General features: G+C 36.2%; 1 protein-coding gene and 1 pseudogene across 1 annotated transcript in view; both read left to right on the forward strand.

The window, feature by feature from the left end:
• Positions 1-13,522, forward strand: part of LOC122346577 (phospholipid-transporting ATPase VA-like) — a 248,915-nt gene that overhangs the window by 194,010 nt on the left and 41,383 nt on the right.
• LOC122346578 lies at positions 4,363-9,875 on the forward strand (annotated as a pseudogene).

Consider the following 13,522-nt stretch of genomic DNA (forward strand, 5'->3'; position numbering starts at 1 on the left):
AAATATTAGGTTGAACTTAAAAAACAGTTTCAGGAAAGTACTTACCAGTTTAAATTTGTCTTTGGTAAACAGATGGAGGGACTTTGATCCCATTTACCTATAATATTATTATCACTTCCTTATAAGACACAATAGTAGATCAGAAAAGAGCAAGCACCATGTGACTGTCTTTCCATTAGCTCATTCCTCTTATGTTTTGTTTGTCATGTTTCACTATTTAATATAATTGCAAATATAAACATTTCTGAGGGATTACTTAAAGCATTCAGCACAAGCGAAGTCACAACAACGGTTGGCCACTATAAAATAAACACAAGTTACTGCACACACTCTCAGTGGGGAAAAAAAAAAACGTGACTGTTGTTGCACATGTAAACATATGCCAACCATTTTCCTTATACCCGGCTGCTTATCTCCAAATGAGACATGATGGTAATATAATCAACAGTCATATGACTTGATGGATATGGTTTGAATTTATGGCTGATTTCTTTAGTGTTATGGTTTTGTTATGCATGTGCAATGTCTTATCAGTTCCCAAAAGCATTGTTTTTGTGGAACCAGATGAATAAAAATAAACATGCAGACTGTTGTAGTTTGTCAACAATGTTTTTTAGAAGATTCCATTTATGTTAAAGGGAAAGTCCACTAAAAATGAAACTAGTGTCAGTTACTCACAAAAGCTTCCTAGATATTTTGAAGAATGTTGATAACCATTTTTTTTCCACACTATACTAAAAAAAATACTAAAATGTATTTAGAATACATGTAGATACTTAAGAAAAGAATACTGTGCATTTGTACTTGTAGTATACAAAATTTTTATACTTACAGTCTGATTGGAACAACAAATTTTGTATTTGAAGCACTTTGTGTTCAGTAATGGTAAAATACTGAAGTATATTTGACTGTTAAATTGGAGCTAAATATATAAATAGATTTGAACTACATTTAGACATAAGTGTATTTTAAATATATGCACTTCTGGAATGACTTCCGTCAATTGTGCAGTTACCATCATTCTTAAAAATATCTTCTTTTGTGCTCAACAGAAGAAAGAAACTAATACCAGTAAGTAAGCTTAGCAACTTGAGGATGTGTAAAGAATGACAGGTTTTGTTTTTTTTTGTTGAACTATTATTTTCATTTCTTTACTTTACCTTACCTACTGTAACTTTGTTAAACCATTAAAATCCGAATAATTCACAATGCTGTGAATGAATGTGCTTTAAAAGTTGTTTAAAACATTATTTGCTCTGCTTTGTCATTCTTACGCTTACTAGGGTGACAAAGCGTAACTTAATCCTGTCGGAAAACCAGTTCCTACTTCCCTCTCTTTGTCATCCCTCCTGCTTTTCCATAATTTGCCCGTGTACGTGTGTCAGACGGTGTATGTGTGAAGGAGGGGTTGAGGATCAGAGAGAGAGAGAGAGAGAGAGAGAACAAGGTAATGATTTATGGTTTAACTCGTTTGAGTCACAGCTTAGAAGTATAATTCAAACTAGTGAAGAGCAGGGGAAGGCAGTTACACTTTACCAGAAGACCAAGACAGACAGGTTTGGGGAGAGACGACCATTCAAAGACCTGTTTTGGGAACTTTTCAAACTTTTCAGCCTTTATCTGAACCCATCTAAACAAAGAAGAAGAAAGCATCTACAATATAAAAAAGTATTCTGTATTCCTCTTCTAAGGTAATACTTTTTATTTTATTTTCTGTTCACACTGCCCCAACAAACAAACAATAGTTTGTTGGAAACAATGAGTTTTGTTGGATCAGCAGTTTAACCACGTCAACTAATGGGAAACAACTGTAAATTTAGCAACTGTTAATATTAGCATTTGTTGGGGGAAATTTTAGCCAGCTTTAAATCCTTTGATCCAAAATTGGAGATATGTATAGGCTACTTGTCTAGTCAAAGGAAAATAAATTGGTGATGCTGATTAAAGTGTAACCTTCATATATTAATGATGCCCATAGCAACCACATTTACATGTGGTTGTTTTTATGCTATGTCAGATACTGCTAGATTTTCATATAACCATTTGGGATAATAAAATTCAAAAAGGATCTGACTCTATTCTCATTCATTTAAAAACAGTTCAGCATTACGATAAAAATCTGCTTATATAAACTATACATTTATTTATTTGTTTAGCAGTGCATCAGCAATATATTTTGAGTTTAATCACATTTTGTTATACTGTACTGCAGTCATACATGGCTTCACAGATCAACTCTTGTAGACGTTTTTTTTCATGTAAATGAACAAAAGTTACTGTAATATGTTTAAAAATTAAATAAATACAAATGTACGTTTTTAGTAATTTTTGGTGAAATGAACTATATTGTTTCTACACCATTTTTCAGAATATAATTTAAGTCATGCCAATGAATAACTTGAAAGATTCATTTTACATTTCAGATTTTCTTCTGTCCACACAAACAGGATGGAGGAACAGGAAGTATCTACAGCATCACGTACCAATTCAGTAAGGCACCAACACAAGACACTGGGCTCGGTGGCGACCAGGGCGATGCCTGGGATGCCGCCCGGAGTGTTCAATCTGCTTTTGTGCATACGACAACACCTTCAAGACACGAAGCTTCTCACGTGTACCCATACCTTCTGTCTGGAATGTCTGTCTCGCTTTGTGACTATTTCACCAGAGCAGGACGGTACCCAGATCACCTGCCCTCTTTGTCGGGCAGCCAACATCTGTACCTGAACACGGTCCTCCAGAGCTGGCCACCAGCCAGGAAGTTTTGGACCAACTTCCAAGCGACCAGCAACAAGTGGAGAACGTTTTTCTAGATGGAAAGAGACTGTGTTACTCAGAACCCTATGATACCCAACTGCATCTGCATTGACATCGGGAGCATAAACAAGAGGAGCCGCCGAGAACAGAGGAGAGAAGAGAGGGTTGTGGACACAGGCTGCTGAGATTCTTGGGTTTTTATGGAAACTGGAAAAGGCTTGTGGTCTTCATCATAGTGCTTATTGTGGTCTTATTCGTTATACTGTGGCCTCTCCAGTGCTTTATCATCTCAAACTCCATGTCACAATGCTTGAGAATCTCCAGCTACGGCCAGTGCTCCCAGACCTCCAGGGGGTAACTAAAACACACAGGTGGACACAATAAGGTTTTATTCAAGCCTGGAAACAGTTTCAGCTTCGTGAATTGCAAATAACTTTCAGGTTGTATGGACTTCAGTCTAAAAGCATGACTGATGAGCTAAAATCACAGCTATAACCTTTACAGCTTCATACAACAGCAAACCTGTATCGGTTAAAATTCGCCTTTTCATTTCAACTCAATATTTGTTGCATGAAATTTCATTGTCGTATCAGATACTTCCTAAATGCCACTGTAAATATTTAAAATTCTCTTCTGCGTTTAAAACAGATGAACAAAATAAGCACTAGAGTAAAACTTTTTAAACACCTTTTAACAGGATCCTGCTTGCCGGTTTGATTGCTTTGGCTGGAAAAGATCTTTGCACATTTTGTAAAATATAAAGCCTTCAATTTATTGTGTGTTTATTTGCAAAAGTATTCATTAATTACGCATGTATATTAACAGAGTTTTCAAATTTATTGTATTTTCAGAAAAAAAAGTAAAATGTACTGTAATCAAATGTTTTTTTATTAAAAATTTCTCACTGTATCTGTTTATGTATATTTTCACTAAATTAACTTATTTTTTATCGCAGATTAATTATCGCCTATAACTATGCTAGAGTTTGTTTAAAAAATATATAAAATAGTATACTTCAAATCCATTAAAATAAAATAATTGTTAAACTTTATTCTGAGTTTTTTTTTTTTTGCACAAGGCACCTTTCTGAATGTTATGCCTAAAATTGTCTTTAAAGACACTATTAATAAGGATTTTATGATTTTTGTTTGAATGTAACAGTCTTCTGCAAATATAATTTACTCGAAATATTATTTTAATATATTTACAGCAATACTTCATGACACTATATAACACTGCCATACTTTATTACCACAGATAAGTATCGATTGATCCTAACATGTTTTCAGAGTGTTACTTCCTGAGAGCCATAAAAGCAAAGGATTTTCCGCCCAGCATGTGTTGTTCAAGGATTTAACCCTTTAATGAACGGGAGCTTAGCTGATCAGTGACAGATTCATACCATCTCCCCACAGTATCCCTATTTATAAATGTGAAATGGAATGCCCCTCTGAGAATGCAGGACACACGCACACTTCCATGTGACAAGACACATAGCTCTATTTATAACAGACCTGGACGCAGGGCCCCTATCTCCCACACATAAGGGCACTGGGGTTTCTGAAGGTGTACCATGCCAGTGTCGGATCGACATTGAAGTGTTTCAAAGCCTAACTAACAACAAAAGGTAGGAAAAACATAAAAGAAATGTGAACAATTGATTATAAATATTTGTAATGGCTGCTGACTTGATTCAGAGTTTGCAGAGCTAGTACTTTGTGGAACAATTTTCCAATGGCCTGCGTTGTGTGTACTAGTGCTACTGTACCACATGAACTATGTACGCGATGAAAATGGACATCATGCACAGGGTATCATTAATATTCATAGGCTAATAAAGAATAAAGACTTATCATTTTTGTAATAACACAATAGCTTAACTGAATAACTGTTGATGTTCCTGGGAGAGAAAAATAAATAAATTAGCCTATAGCCGAAGAGCCCTGCCACGGAGAAAATGAAATGCATTTTCCTAATACTAAACGTATCTCCACGTGTGATTGTGAGAAAACGCCCCACAAGCTAGATAAGACTGTTTCCGACTAAAAAGTTGTAAATCATGATTGTCATTCTTGGCAGGAAGAGACACATGTAGGCCATTTCTAAGCAATTGGACCATAAAAAATATTTGCAAAAGGCAAGGCACCCAAACAACACATCACGCTGCTGTTTTATGTGGGGCTATTTCCTCTCACAGACATCTTTCAATACACAAATCACCTTGCAGTGAGTTGTTTTGAATACTCTGCTTTGGAGTCATCTTACAGTCAGACCAAGATCATCCTCACAGGAGCTTTGGAGACAGTTTTGTATGAAATATTTCACAATTTGAGTTACTTTGAAAAGCATATTTCTATTTTTTTGGTAAAAAGGAGTTTGGGCTCTCATCTGCTTCTGCTGCTTTAGAATAATCTACTTAAAAATATATAGGGAACAACCGCTTTTTAGGTATGTGAGTGGTGGCCACTGTCAAAAATGTTTATAATCCAATAACTAATAATACAGAGTTATTTGTTAGTTTTAGCTGATCAATGATCAACCAAGTCTTAACATTTTTTGTAACTTTTGTAAAAAAAAAATAATAAAAAATTAGTAGTGATAATGTTAGTATCTGTCATTTATGTTAACAGCCCACAGGTTTACATGCAAATGTGTAATGTATAATGTAAATGTGAAAAAAATTATACTATCTTTTAAATACAGCCTGATTCAAATTAGACACTTTTTCTTGTTTTGGGAATGTTTCATGCAATATTTTAGGATTCTTAAATTATTTTTAGAGGTCAAATGTTCTTTGATTTGTTTTTTGTTTCCTTTGAGCTCAACTGCATCAATTTTATCTCGTTGGTCAAAACTTTGCACAAATTATGTTTTTTATATTAAAATAAACATGGAAATTGTACAACTGAACTGAAAAATGCAGGCTATACTAATAACCTGGATAAAATACATTGCTGTTCAAAGTACTTACTGTTTTGTTTTGTTTTCACTGCAAAAATGCTTTTCTACTTTACTACTTTTCTACAATTTTTTTGTCTTGTTTCCAGTCAAAATATCCAAAAAATCTTAAATCAAGAAGGATTTTCTATACAAGCAAGAACTGTCTTGTTTTCAGAAAAAAACAAGTCTAAATTAAGTAACAATTTGCATTGAACAAGCAAAATCTCTCAATTTTGGCATGATTTTTCTAAAAACAAGCTGCGTTTGTCGTTTTTTGTTTAGTTTTTTAGCAAGGATGCATTAAATTATATTTTAACCACCAAAATTCGTACAGAAGTGTATATATTGGTAAAAATGATTACTATTATATAATTGTGTATTTTTTTCTTTGTTTTTAGATGTCAGAACAAACCTTTTAAGCTCAACTGCAATGGATGACTTAGACCACAGTGTGCTGATAGCAGAGCAGGACTGGGACTGTTTCTGTACAGAGAGTGAGGAATGTTCCGTTCAGCAGGCTACGCTTGCAGCTTTAGATGAGTCTGGCTTCAGTGACACTGACGATGACAAAACCTTTGTCCATGTGTCATCTGTTCCCACCCAGACCAGCCCTGACCAACTCTGTGAAGAAAACAGCATAGAAGGACAAAAGCAGCATCAAATAGGAGAATGTATATCAGAACATAAATCTGAGAATTCAGAGTTTACTGAAAATCCTAGTCCTAATACAGAGCCACGGAATACCAGGTCTGCTGATCAGATGTCTGATGCTGGGGCAAATGTATCGGGTGCTATATATGAAGACAGCGATCTGACTGAGAAATTAAACTTAAGAGGAAATTGTGATGAGAATGGTGCGAATAAATCAAGCCAAGCCACAAAGCTTTCTGAAATGTCTGTAGAAGTAGAAAACAATGAAAAGAGTATAGAAGATATAGAAATGTTAACTGAAGCGACAGACTGTTCAACAGTGGCCAAAAAAGAAAAGGAACGTTGGTTTGTGACTGTAAATGACAGCCCAGTCCGTCTGAGAGTAAAGGATCCCACCTCAAAAAAAAAAAAAAAGAAGAAAAAAAAAAAACTAAAAAATTCAGACAGAATACTGGAGTGATGGAGAAGTGCTCTTCCTTAAATAACAATACAGAACCAGATGAAGAAACTACTGAGAGACAAATAACGCAGGAGAAATTCGAAAGAGAAAATACTGATTTTTACCCAAACGATATTCAAAGTGTGCTTCATATACAAGATATTAATTGTATTTCGCCACTGGATCATCGGAGTGTGGCGAGAAAAAAACAAGCTGTCCTATTAGTCTGAAAAAGGAAAGCATAACAGAAATGCCAGAAGCAAAATTAGAAAGAAATCCTGTTGACTCTCTAAATTCACTTTTAACCCCCAAACAAATGCCACAGACCATATTTAAAGACCTCACTGGCTCACTGCCACAGTACTGTGATCATGAAAGCGCAGTGCGTGATAAATATGACAAGTCCATAGTAGAAATTAACTGTGAATGTCAACATGCAAATGATCATTTAAGCATCAACACAGAGATCAAAAATCCCAGGTTTATTTTAGGTGTCTCTAACCCCCCTGCTCTATCAGCTGCTGAAGAAGAAAATACAGAACATCAACAAACACAATCCTCCAGTAGCAGTGCAAAGACTTTAGGTCCAACTCCACCCATATTTGCCATTTCCTCCTTTTGGGATGAAATGGAAAAACTGACAATAAATGATATTTTGCAACTTAGAACAGCCAATACCAAGAGAGAAATGATCATTTCAGAAGAAAACAGGCCTGTGGTCACTGTCAACGCTCTTCCTCTAACTAGAGGTGAGGTGGAATATAAAGATGATGGTTTGGAAGATGGCCTGGTAGACGCATTTGTTAGATTCAGACTATTTCACACATTTGGATGACTCTAAACCAGACCGATCGAGCTGTGAATTCTCAACTTTCTCTGATTTCGATGAAGAGTTTTTACAACTTCTTCATGCAAGTGCTAACCCTAGCCCTGAACCCTCGAAGGCAAAGAACAAACCCAAAGGTTTCTTGAGTCTAGCATGGATTCAGAAGAAACTTGGCGGAGTGAATCAAATGAGATGGTGAAGCTGTGTCCTGAGAATGATCCCTCGCTATATTTGTATTCAGAGTCAGAAGCTGAGATGCAGGACATATTTCTAATAGCTAAAGAGGACAGGAACATGAATGCCTTTCTACTGGACCACTGTAGCACAAGGAGATCAACGCCTTCACCAGTTTTATCGATTTCTGATATTCTCGACAATCACTGTCTGCAGACTTTCTTTGAAATCTTGAGAAGTGACACCGAAGTAGAGCAACACCAGACTTGGATCCCAGATAAAAGCACTTCGCTTTGTTTTTCAAAGAACTTATCTGTGGCTGAGACTTATGATGACTTTTTCTCAGACTTCGAAGTTGGGAATTTTCTTTTTCCTTCAATTCAAGTTTCGACAAAGAATGAGAAATCATTAGTTCCTATATACTCCTCTTCTCATTCAGTGGTGCAAGACCTAGAATATCCAGAGGTAGAAAAGGTGATACCATTGGACTGTGAAGACGAGAGTGCCCCAATCCGAAGTTATGAGTTGTGCAAGGCCCTCTAAAACATCAAACATGTGCTTTATCACTAGTACCTGGAGAAACCTTTCTTTGAGACGCACCAAACTTTTAATGGGAAGGACCTGGTATAGGATGGCCAACTCTTGGGGTTTTCCCAAGACAGCTGAAACAGTCTACGGTTATAGAACCGGAAGTTCTTCTATAGCTCAGCCAAAGCTTTCAGACCTTTTTCTAGAGAACCAGGCCCTTGGTCAAATGACAGAACATCAGATACGTGTTGGGACAACAGTCGCAGATGCAGGTACACTCTTGTTTTTAGATATGAAAATATATGGATATGAAAATGTCATGTCTAACACTGCAAAATTCTGCTTACAGATAGAGATTGCTTCCTTTTTTCATTAAAGCAAACAGATATGTGTCTTGTTTGCATCGCTTTTGCATCGTGGGTACTAAAGTCAAGCAACCCACAATCTACAGACATGTGGAAAGCAGGTAAAACCAGCACGCATTTGTGCAAAGAGACACAATGATCAGGCTGTTACATATTAAATTAGGCAATTTATTCAGATAATATGAGCACACAAAATTAACATGATCCCTCTATTATTTTTCAGCTCTTCTGGCAAACGTGAGCGCGATATCTGCCATCCAGTACTTGCGGCGATACGTAAAAGAAGGATGAACCATAAAAATCTAGTATTAGAGCTTTCTGAGGATTTCTCACAAGGGGCCAGTGTACAGGAAATGGTTAATTTTGCACAAATTCACAACAAACACTTTAGTAAATACACATATTAGATTGTATTCCATATTTACTAACAGTCTAATATTTTCATGTTTAATATATCCATGTTACAAAATAGGTGTTCAATCAATAAATAACTTATCAAAGGACAATTTTGTTAAAGAAAAGCATACAAAGCAAAGGAGGAAACATTAGTTTTTTTCCCGTACAAACACTTGTTCAGTTAGAAGACATATATTGCTTTAGATATTATGTTGATATGGACCAGAAATGACAACTGGTAAGTTTTGCGTCAGTTATATTCAGGACTCAAGCTGTGCTATACATATTTATGTAATTCACAAGTAAACTATTTTGCAGTGTACATATAAAAAAAAAAAAAAAAAAAAAAACATTTTCAATGATAATCACTCTAGATGTATCTATTAAATGCAAAAACATCATGCGGCCAAAGCTTAAAAAAAAAGTTCATATAGTTTTTCAGTGAAGAAACCAATTTAAGCACATTTCATGAAGAATATAAATTTGCACATAAAATATAGTTGGAAGTTAAGGAGGTATCAGAAAGCGCCAGAAAAATATGACTGCTGCTGAAAGTCAACTATTTCTATCACACATAAGCGAAGACTGATGTCAGTGTGATACATGTATATAAAATAGCCTCAAAAATTGTGCTTACAAAAAACTAATTAATATATACTAAAAGAAAATGTACTAAAGAAAAAAATTCTAAAGATCTGAGTTCATGTGTTAATGGATGAGTAAAAATGATTCAAGCTGTTTGAAATAATCATGCATTTATCACTGAAATTAAAATTTTGAAGAAAAAAAAAAAAAAAAATCCAACTCTAAGGTAAATTGCAACCAGACAATACTGTGCATGTGAAGACAAGTACGCAAAAAGACATGGATACTAAAAATGAGAATATATTTCCCATTAAAAATATCCATATACTTTGTAAAATGCTAGTACAAATGTTTAGTGTTATCTCGAAGGAAATAATGACTTTTTGGCAGTTTTGGAAAAAAGTGACCCATCAAAGTTCCACAATAACAGTATTAACAGATTAACACTCTTCAACTGTCTGCTTCAACAAATACAGAACAATGGAACTCCATTTCATGTTTTCAATTGTTATTTTAACAATTAATAGTAGTGCACAACAATACACTTGTATTGCATTAAACCATCACAAAAATCACTCTTGCTCTCTCTCTCTATTGTGTTTATAATGAATTCCATCTTACTGTAAGAATGCTGTGCTCTTTCCCAACCAGCCTGACTATGAAAATGAAATTTACTCAGCAATAGCCCAGTTGTTTAAGTTTGCCGAGTGCACATGCTAGGATTGAAGCTGGTAGTGAGGATACCATTAAATATGCCATACGCATTTTATTGCTAAGTGCAGGTACCTCTTTATAAATTAACTTCCTCAACTTCTGTGCCACGTAGGGCTGACCCCGGAACTGACCTGCTCTATCAAATCGTGTCCTTAAGCATGGTGGTAAACTCTGCAAGTCTTCCACAGCATCGTGATGACCACGGCAGTGAGGCGACTGTTCTGCAGAGCTAGAAAACACTAATCATCTTACTAATACTCAGCCTGCATTTGGTCTACATTTTTAAATTAAAAAGCTAAACTGCTGACAGAATAAGGTACTGTGGAGTTTATGTGGGTTTACTGTATATTGATGAGCACTCTGAGGTATAGATGAAGATGCAGTCAGAAAGGGAAGGACAGAGTATGTAAAGCATGCACTTCTTGCACACAGGTCATCTGAAGTTTTGTATCCAAATCTATCATTGCAACTTTTAAATTTCAACAGTTAATATATTATTTTAAACATATAATATTTACAATCTGAAAACAAGTGTTTCAATAAACTTTGAAACTAAATTGTGATAAACTCTGGATATTGACAGCACTTTTTGAATACTTAGTAAATCTACAATATTGTGCTTTTGCACAATAAATGACGTTACATGGGAATTTCATTTCTTACAGAAACTTCTAAATTACAGAAATTTCTAAATAGTGTTCATGCAAGGAAAGAAAATTCAGTGTGCTCCAAAAGGCTAGTTATTTCATACAGCACAAAGGAGTCGGTCAAACGTTTATAAGTGCCAAAACAGGATAAACCCATGCTGGGTTTTCTGAAATATAAGGTCTGATACCCTGAACACAGAATCACTCTGTAATCCACAGTGGAGAATTTGTTGATTTCAGGACTGCTTGTCTCCCTCTTTCTTCAGGCGGCTGTCAAACAAACAACAGGACAACATGTTGTCATTTAAGGATCCAAGTAAACAGGTAAAAAAAAAAGAAAGTGTACTGTGAAAAGACATGAATTTCATAGTAAAAACTTTTTTTGCTTTTTTTCTCCAACCTTACATGTTACTTCAAAAGAACAGATATTTTGGCAATTTTTCAACTAAACATCTTGCTAAGTGCTTATTTACGCATGCACTCTCGACCAGAGCGTAAAAGTCTCTGTGGTTCACCTGTAGTAGTCTTCTTGGCTGGGGAGAGGAGCACTATGTAAGTGTGCATGTCCATGTAGCCACTGCTGCTCCAGTGCCAGCCTCTGCAGCTCTGCTGACTGTGCCTGCATCGCCTGCAACTGATGCGCAGCCGACACTAGGAGCCAGGGTCCTGGTAAGTAGCTCTCTGGGGAACAGTGCTCCCTATTAAAGAAACAGAGAAAATATCTTACTTCACTTACTCTTCTCTGAAATAGAACTATTCCCTACTGTGTGACTGTTATGTGTAATACGTAGAAGCTGGATGGTATTGTGAGACAACAATAAAGTAACAATGGGTCAACAAAGTTTATCGCATTACGTTAGGATATTTTCCTACATTTCAGACATTTTTGGCTATCTGAGTAATGTAAGTCACAATGATTATAATCATAAGCAATTGACAGGCCTAGACAGAATCTATAGACACTTTTTGAACTGATTTGGAGAGAGGGACATTCAATGATATATACACAGTATATTATGCATCTCACATTTCTGGGGTTAGTATGTGTGTGTTTTAAAAGAATATATTACTTTTATTAGGCCAGGATGCTTTAGTTTGATTAACAGTAACAGTAAAACATTAAAAGTTACAAAAGATTTTACATTTCAAATAATTTTGATTCAAGAATCCTGGAAAAATATATCTACAAGAACATTAAGATGTAAAGTTTTCAACACTGATAATGATACAAAATATTTCTTGAGCATCAAATCAATATATTGAATCATTTCTGAATGATCATCTGACACTGAAGCCTGGAGTAATCGCAATCACATGAATATATTAGAATTAAAAACAGTTTTAAACACATACATACATATATATATAATATAAAAAATAATCAAATAAATGTAGCCTTGATCTTAAGACACTACTTTTAAGATAAAATATCAATAATATTAAATCTTAAACTTATTTAAACATGGTTAAATGTTTTAATGTTAAAAGGAGCTAAAAGTGCTACATACATATTGGCTGCTGAAAGACTAATATTTTATTTTATTTTATTTACTTTACTTTAAGAAAGTGACTTCATGCAAGTGATGAAGATATGGCTAATCAAAAGGCAGGATGTTTTACTCCCACTGCAATGAACATCGTTTAAGCCTGCTATATGGGTTGGAAGTGTGAATTATTCAGAATTAACTTTAAACATTCTTTAGCAGCTACATGTGTGCAGAGAGTCTGTTTGGTGACTCAAATTTCAAACAGAGGTATTGAGCAGGCCTCGTACTCCATGGGTGCAACTCCCCACTGAGTAGAGAGGTTGGAGATGGCACCAGGTGGGTAGAGAATGCGTGCCATGGGGCCGGCCAATGGGTCCACCAGAGGATGAGGCCCTTGGGCCTGAAAGACAAAAACCATTGAGAAATTTTCTTTCTTGAAAAATGTGATCTAAATAACTCCTACCATATGTCTCTGATGTTCTCACCTTGATTTAGAGGGTCCTGTTGGTGCAGATGAAGATGTGAGTGTATATGTGGGAAAGTGCTGAGGTGGTGGTGTAGGTCAACGGTGAGCATCTGTAGCCGGTGCAACGGGGTCACCAGCAGCAACAGGAGCCATCGCGCGCTTTCAGCATGAAACCGTTCAGCTGTCAAAGCGCTGGGCGTAGCTGATTTCGGCGCAGGGGTGCACCTGTTCGCTCACCCATGGCTGGGTGGAACTGGGCGAAGGGTGAGGGCCCAGCCACATGAGGCAGAAGGAAGGGGCACCATGGGCGGAGGCGAGAAATGCTCCATGGGATTAGCCGATGGATGACGATTTTCCAGCTAGAGGGTTTCACCTCAAATCCAGGCTTCATTCTTTCTAGGATCTCTCTCTCTCGAAGTTCACAGACTCTCGCTCTCGAGGCTGGGTCTGCTCGTACAGCCCGGCATGTGATAAGCCTTTAGGTGCTCCACTGGCCCAAGAGAGCATGAAAAAGAGATGAATTCGGTTGGTTGGCGACATGACGTGG

Source organism: Puntigrus tetrazona, chromosome 6 (assembly GCF_018831695.1).
Source record: "Puntigrus tetrazona isolate hp1 chromosome 6, ASM1883169v1, whole genome shotgun sequence".
NCBI lineage: Eukaryota > Metazoa > Chordata > Actinopteri > Cypriniformes > Cyprinidae > Puntigrus > Puntigrus tetrazona.